At 34.1% G+C, this 8,626-nt stretch overlaps 1 long non-coding RNA gene across 1 annotated transcript; it reads left to right on the top strand.

The window, feature by feature from the left end:
- The first annotated feature begins 750 nt into the window (after positions 1–750).
- Positions 751–6,421, top strand: LOC130052594 (uncharacterized). The gene is made up of 2 exons (XR_008800949.1): positions 751–1,190; positions 4,422–6,421. It is a non-coding gene; the product is annotated as an uncharacterized LOC130052594 (long non-coding RNA).
- The last annotated feature ends 2,205 nt before the right edge of the window (positions 6,422–8,626 follow it).

Here is an 8,626-nt window from a genome sequence, read left to right as displayed (position 1 = left end):
TTTCATGTCTCGAAAATTTTAGAAAAGTGAGACGTTAAGCTAGATACAATCAACCAATCCTGGGGACCCAGTATTTGTCCGAGGGTTATGGCTTGAACAATTTAGATTCTACACTTTATATGGAAGCTTTGTTGTAAATATTGGCATTTCCGGTGCAGTGGTTCTAGAGAAGAAGTCAAAAATGTGAAAAGTTTACAGACGGACGGACAAACTGACGGACGACGGTCAATGGGTGATCAGAAAAAATCACTTGAACCTTTGGTTTGGTGAGCTAAAAACATTATGGAAAAATCATTTAAAAATATCGCAGAAAACCTGTTCTGAGACAAGAAATAAATACAAAATACAAACGACTGGTAGCACTTAGTTTAAAACAACTTTTTGTCCATTGATCTTTCCATAATGTCCAGCGTTCTGTCAATGCGCCGCATCTTCTCCTCGTGGTGGCGTTCAATTGATGCCATCAGAGTTTGATTCTGTTCTTGCAAGTTTTGCATAAAATTTGTGGTATGACTTATCTTATTTTTCTTGGACACCTTCACGGCAGATTTTTAACAGATGCTGAAGTACCGGAAGTACATGTTCTGTCGGAGTGTGGAGGTTTATAATCATCAGAAATAGCAAGCTTTTCTTTACGTCCGGTATCAAATGACACTGTAACTTTGGTTGAAGCTTTACTGCCGTAAACTTGACTGAATATCTCAAAATATTTCCAAGTATGTGCACTGTTCCCAGTTTTAGAAAGGACTAAGACCATGTTTATCAAAATTCGGCCTAACGTCCAAAGTGAATAATTTTTTGTTAGAAATATTCTCTAACATGTTCTTTTCCTATAATGTACTGGTTTTTATATGTAGAGTTCGTGAAAGAACACTATTTTAAGGTTTACATTACTAGTATAAATCCTATAATTTGCTCTACTTTTTAAGATTGCGTCATACAACGTCGCTATATATTATTAGAAGTGGTAACATATTGTAAAACATAATTATGCAATGAGTGGTTTAATATATAATAAGATCTTGAAAAAGAAATTTTCTTTCCCAATACGCAATAAGGTTATTTTACTTATAGCCCGAATGGCACACCATATTTTTCAATCCTTCATTCGGCCATTTTCACACGCCGCGCCGTTAGCCTGTTTGAGCTGTTCGTGGAAGTTGCAGAGGATGTACTCATCGCATTTCAACGTAAGTTTTAGAAATATGAATATACTTCACCTCTACTCGTTAAACTGTATAACCAAATAGGTGTACCAATTGCTCTTAAAAATAATAAACAAGTCGCATGGAACGAATAGTATGGTGCGCCTGTGGTGTGTTGACATAAACTCATAATATTCACGCATTGGGCTGTTGGAAATCCCACAACAAATCTGTTAACTGTTGTCAACATATATTTATTGTTTATCTATTATAATTATATATTGTTAAGATTTAAAATTGTATGTATATCAGCTGATCAGAAAAATCAGCTGTTTCACGATCATGCCATTTTCAATTCCAAGTGCATGACCTTCTCGGGTCTATTTGAATTTTCTTACATGATGTTTGACTCACTTCACACTTTGAACTTTCCATGTATCATTGTATGGTCTAAAAAGTATTTGTATAGGATAAAGAGACATATAATTGTATATAGATGTATATTTCCATAATGGTATATGTCTCTGGGGTAACATGTATAGACCTGTGGGGGGTTATAGGTTGAATAATTTTCGAATGATTTGGTATTCTAGTATTCTACTATGTTTAAACTTAACTTAGTGATTATTTAGTAATCAAATAAAAGTTATATGATGAATCGATACATTTCATCAATTTACTGTAAACAAAAACTGTTTCTGTGTTTTGGAATCTGTCTGGTATTAGTGCATAATAGATAACTTCATAAGTCAATAAATATATTCTTGTTGTAGTGATGACATTTGCAAAATCTGTGAGAATAGAAAAAAATGTGTTAGGGTCAACAGAAATTTTTAATTAGGGTAGGTCGGGAAAGTGGAAACCAATTAACATACCCTCGAGTGCCCAGTAGTCGTGCGCTTATGAAAATATTCGTTTCAAGAAATAGTAAAATGAAATATTAGTTAATCTCACATGATATTTTAACTTACCATGTTAAAATCTTACTTTCTCTTTATTCAAAATATTCCAAAGCGGTTTATCAAATTCATTGTTGAGGCTAGTCTAGGTCACCTACACGTTTGTCAATGCAGTGTTCTACGAGACAAACGTCTAGGAGCATTCTACGATAAACATTTACACTCCATAACGAGGCTTATCCGAATTCTGATAAAGCAGCTGATTGGTTGATCAATGCATAACGATGACGGATGCAGTCGAACAGAAGATAAACAAAGTTTTATCAGATTTAAAAATCGAATTCTCACTGAAACCTTTACAGAAAGAGTGTTTACTTAAATTAGCAAATAGGTCAGACGTGTTGGCAGTATTACCAACAGGCTATGGGAAATCGCTATTGTATACGATTCTACCGCAATTAATGTTTGAAGAAGACCTGCATAGTAATACTAGTTCTCGTGAAGTCAGCATAATTCTGGTCATATCGTCACTGGTTTCTCTAATGAAGGACCAAATTTCGAACTTCCAAAAACTCAACGTTTGCTTTCTTTAGAACAAGCGACACATAAACTGACATTTGGAACAACAGCTGTGCTCTTTGTTTTCTTCGGTGTCGCTTTCCGTTTTTCGATAGCGCCCCCTCGCGGTGTAATATTTTTATGGGAAGTCAAACGGCTTGTGTGACCTAGGCTATGTTGAGGCACAAAACAAGTGAAGTTCAACGTCGGCCATATTTGTTTAGGACCAGTAGTCGTGCACCCGGATGTAGCAGTAAAATGAGGCTAAGAAAACACATTTTATTGTTCGGTAACTTTTTTACCGCATTCCTTTTATGCATTTGTACTTCCATACAGTGAATAGAAAGAAAATATTACATTAAATCAAATAAATCCCATGGTGCCCTTCTCCATGTGAACATTTCCTTTCCACGTGAATAGTTTGGATGGTGACACTAGGCATATACTTATTCGCTGCCTTACGGACACTAATGCACACATCCTTGACAGCCAGATAGACATTGATAAGTCGACTAGGACTGTATTGTCTCAACTTAACATTTGATTTTTTTTCTTTGAAGTCTAAAAACATTAAAAGAGATAACTTGTATGGCTTTGCACTAATTCCCGACATTTTGAGCAACATTCCAAATGCATAAGGACTACCAACTTTTCAATAAACGAACAAATAAAATGTTTGTCCTTATAAACCAATCGAAATACACCACAACTTTCACATTGGATTATGCTAATTAGCCATGTGCTTGGTACGGCCACCGGTTGCGGTTCAGCATGATTAACACGTGCTTTCACAGTCAGGGAAAAAAGCATTAACAAAATGGCGGGTATTTTGGGTGTATAATTGTATTATTATCAATCCTTCCTGTTTTCTTCCCATATTTCACTCATTGTAAAAATATGGATGCTCTCTTTAATTATCTTCAAAAATCAGCTCCTCATGACGTAATATTTAGGCATGGGCCCCAACAATGACAACAAACAAAATGGCGCACGACTACTGGGCACGCACGACTTTAGGACCTTCAGCCTTATATATATTTTTTTTGGCCTTACGCGGAAACATGGATTAGAAAAGTCGGAATGATTTTTACATTCAATAATTTTTAAATACTTAAAAGCACCATTAAGCCAGGAAAATCATAAGAACAGTTTGGTTTTATAATTTAAATATGCCTTATTTCAAGATAAATTGTAAACATGTCAAACTTAATTTCAACAATTACACTTACAACTTACATGCCTGCATTGGGATTAGATATAGAATCACTCAGAGAATGTTGAATTTCATGGGTACTACCATGATTTAGGCATATATTTTTTTGTTAGCTTATCTCCTTTATATTATTGAATATTAAATTTTTCCATACATTTACCACAAGAAAGAGTATGAAAGATAAAAATATTTTGTGAATTTGCTGATAATTGTGAAGTAAGATAATATATCAACATTAGCTACAACAAAAATTATTAGATGGGGAATCAAATTCAAATGAAATGTTTGTGTATATAATTATTTATGCAGAAATGTACATGTAGCTAAACTGTCCTCTATTGTTTAGTTGGAGACATGTCAATCTCCCACCGAATACATAAATGTAATTTTTCTGAATTCTATATCAATGAAAATACATGAGGACATGAAACAAAAGTACAACTTTTATATGAATATTATAATACAGGCGTTCGTGTTTGCCCAACTATCTATTTTGTATTGCTTGTAGGAGTTATGAGATTGATCACTGTTTGTTATCTTCACCTTTCATTTATGATATACTGTAGTTTTGATAATGATATAATACTGGAGTAATTTGAATTTCAGGATGATATAATATGTACAGCAAAAATTGATGGCAAGGGTGACATGAATCAGATTGACAAGAATCCATATTCCTACTCCTCAATAATGCTATCATCACTGCCATCAGATTCATCAATGATAGTGGCATCAGTGACACATGAGGATAAGTGTTGGACATCACTGCAGGAATAGCTTCCTTGTTGTGCCTGCCAATAGCAAGGTACCAGATTATACAGCAGTTATGTGGAAACAGATTCCCACAATAGGGGGACCAGATTGACACCTACATTGTACAGTATCAGGCAGTTATATCAAAACTGGAAAAACTGGATCCAAACAAGACTATATTGCTTGGAAGAAACATGTCGACTCTGAAGTTTAACCCTTATTAACCCATGGCACTTCCAGAGACATCCTGATACCATGGTTCTATGTCATTTGAAATATACCTGTGGAGGTTTTTAAAGTGTTTTTTTTTGGGGGGGGGGGTGTTATTAATTGGAAGAATTCATATTTGATGATTCAAATGAAAATCTGCATGTTGAATTATGAATGTCATAATGTACTTTTTGAATGAGTTCAAGAATGGTTGTCCTGATGAAAAGTGTAGAGTCAAAAGTTATCAAATTGTCAAAAACACTGGTCAGGTCTGAATTCATCATCTTGGACACCTTGCAGTTGGAATTATGATCTCTATGAAGAAATGCTGAAAATCTTGCAAAAGAGGAAATGACAAGTTGGGGTCCAAGGCACTTGCATATATGCATGAGAAGGTGTTCTATCCAGGCTTGGGGTCAATTACATAGTACTGTAATGCCTTACATTACCTAGAAAATTTCGCATTACCATTACTCCTATTTTAAAATATAAGGTATTACATTACTTGAGAGTGAATTTACATTACACATTTACATAACATACTGTCAGATATTAAAGAAATGGCAGAAAAATTATTTCTGTATTATGATTTTTAATTATACATTAACATAAGTACACAAAATATTCAGCAATGTTAGGAAACATATCTATTAAGTTATTCATTGCATTTGATTGTCATCAATGTTTCAAATGCTTCAGTCAATTACTAATAAAATGAATTATTCTAAATCTTCAAAATATCATCAAATATTTGAAGTAGTGTAAATGTAATGAAAAATAATGTGCAGTACAGTATGCATTACATTACCATTACTTGTAATGCAAAAATGGTCCATTACACCCCATTACATTGAATTGGCTGTCATTTAATTACCATTACCCCAGCCCTGGTTCTGTCGAGAGGTATTGAAATTGTCTGTAGAGACTTTGTCTCAGGAAATGGCCGAGATTGGTGGTGACAATTTTGTTGGATGTGAATTTACTGATACACATGTCTACACTTGCTACACAATATAGCATGTGGTGGTTTCAACAAGAAAGTTCTTACTCTGCAGGAAATGACGAATAGCTAATGGATTCACATTTTTTCTGACTTTTCTTCTGTACATTAGATGCATTGGAAAAACTTTCCTTTCCATTATCTTTTGCTGGTTCATACTTTGAAATAAAATCAAGTCCGAAAATAAAGTATTTTGGGTGGGTTTTTTTCAATGAATTTTAAAAAATGTAATCTGTAATCCTTGCATATTTTCTTGGTGTTCTGTGATTACATAGGCCTATTGATTTTTATTTGTATTCAGGTATAATTTCATCTTCAGTGTCTTGGAAGAAATTAATTTTTCAATAACGCCAAGAAAAGTGTAGTTAACAGTATGATTTTAATTTTTAAAAAAATAATATTGACACGGGTAGGAATTGAACCCGAATCTCCCGATTGAAGGACGGGCTCTCTACCACTAAGCCACGACGTCTATGACGTCACTTGCTCAAAAATCCTTCATATATTTACTTGCCCCAGTGAACGTTATACTCTCGATATATCGACAATAGTTTTAGTTATATCAATGCATGTTCTATAAATTCTTTTCATTTTGATCTTAGTAATTCTGTTGGTGTCGTCTAAATAAAAACTTTCTATAGCATTGAAGATCCGATTTGTCGGACAGCAGATTCGTTTGTTTACGCATCAAAATTCTATAGCTTTTAGAATTCCTGCACAAACTTGTGATAAAAACACCACATAGGGGTGTATTCTGCATGGGAATGATGTAGACTCCACATAAGTATATTGTTTTAATTTTTCAAAGCAACATAATTAATAAAATACCCACAACTCTCACAAAAATAAATAATTCCGGATTGCTCTCGATTTAATTCAAAGTTGATATTCATCAACAGCACACCTTTCGATCCAAAAAATCGTTCGTACAAAATTTATTTGTATTGATAGATTTTGATAGACTACAGTCAGTTTCTGGATCGAAGGTCGTGTTTTATATGAATTATATGACTAAATTTGAAAAAAGTGGAGATTTCTGCAGAAAACCAGACCGATACCGGTTTTGTCTTGTATAGAATTCCACAAGCTGACGTTTTGGCGGGGAAATCTTGGCACGTCGCGATGGTATAAAGATAATATTATCAAATGATAACAATTTTATTTCAATTCATTCTGCTTTATTTTTTAACACACCACAGGGCCGATATAGCTAAACATGGTCTTAGTCCTTTCATCATTCACTTCTTTGAACTTTTAAACAAGAGATTTCCACTTGTTAATAATTTGTAATTTTCAGACAAAGATTCCCATTTTCCGCATTTCTTCTGAAATCCCCCCCCCCCCCCAACCCAAACTATCATTTGCTTTCACCCCTGTAAATTTGTCTTCTCTCTTAAGTCGCAAGTCAATAAGACGTCTTCCCTCGCTCTTCCTCCACAAATGCATTGTCTGTGACAAAATTGAGATTTTCTAAGAGAAGAGTGTGAAATTCTTCGAAATTTACATCAATGTCATTTGATATTCTTATTGTTTGGCCACCATACTTTGTATCTTCACAGATAAAATTCGTCCATAATGCCGAGAAACATTTTGTGCTTTCACAACTGGACAAAGAAAAATAATCAAGAGTTTTTTCTGCTAAAGATTTTGGAGATTGATTCTCCAAAAAGTTCCAATCTACCTGAGAGCTACAGCTAGAGGGAGAGACAGAGGCACTTGTGTCTGGAGAAGGGGTCTTTGGTGAAGATTCACTGGGGGCAATCCCGGCATCACTTGAAATAATTGCTTCTCTAATAACTGCTTTGATATCTGGATCAAAAATGAAGATTGAGATAAATTGCATGTGCATGTATTCAGATTGCATTTTATTTTAAAATTTATAAATGTGTTTGCTTTACATTCACTAGTCAGCCTGAGCTGCTCAAGTAAGGCAAACTAATTTAAATACATGTAGGATCATCCGTTCCAGATCGTGTCGCTATACTATCATTTCATCAAATTCTAATGGCTATAAACATTTTATCAGTTAATTGTCAAGGTTTGGGAGATATCGCTAAACGCAGAGATGTCTTAAATTATCTTAAAAATTTGAATTATAATATTTATTGTCTACAGGATACTCATTTCTCAATAGATTCAGAAAAAGAGGTAAGAAACCAATGGGGATTTCAATGTTATTTCAGCTTCTTCACAACACATTCAAGAGGGGTTGCTATCCTGATAAATAATAATTTTGATTTTAAGGTCATCAAGGAAAAGGGAGACTACTGGGAATTTTCATATTCTTAAAGCACTTATAGAAAACCATGAGGTTATACTCTGTACTTTATACGGTCCAAATTCAGACACACCTGATTTCTTTGAAAATATTCAAGCTTGCATTGAAGAGCTGAATTGTTATAATATTATATGGTTTGGTGATTTCAACATTGTCTTAAACACTGAACTTGACTGTAACAATTACAACACAATAAATAATCCTAAAGCTAGGAGCAAAGTTTTAGAACTAATGGAATGTAATGGCTATATTGATCCATTTAGACAATTACATGAAACAACAAGACGTTATTCTTGGCGTAAGAAAAGACCCTTTAAGCAAAGTAGATTAGATTTTTTTCTTTTATCAGAGACATTGCTACCTAGCTGCAATAATGTAACCCTATCCAATTTTTTTTTAATTCTGACGTTTTCGGGATAGGGCTACAAATCCATAGGATCTCCGTAATGGTGCAAAATAATTTTATGAATAACCGATAATAAACTCTGTGTATTAGTCCCAAATGTTGTTTACACCAAAAGGAGTACCAACTTTGTGCTCGGGCATGTCTAATAAAGGTGTTTTTCATTA

This window comes from Ostrea edulis, chromosome 3 (genome assembly GCF_947568905.1).
Source record: "Ostrea edulis chromosome 3, xbOstEdul1.1, whole genome shotgun sequence".
NCBI classification, from domain to species: domain Eukaryota; kingdom Metazoa; phylum Mollusca; class Bivalvia; order Ostreida; family Ostreidae; genus Ostrea; species Ostrea edulis.
This window is presented reverse-complemented; position numbering and strand designations above follow the sequence as displayed.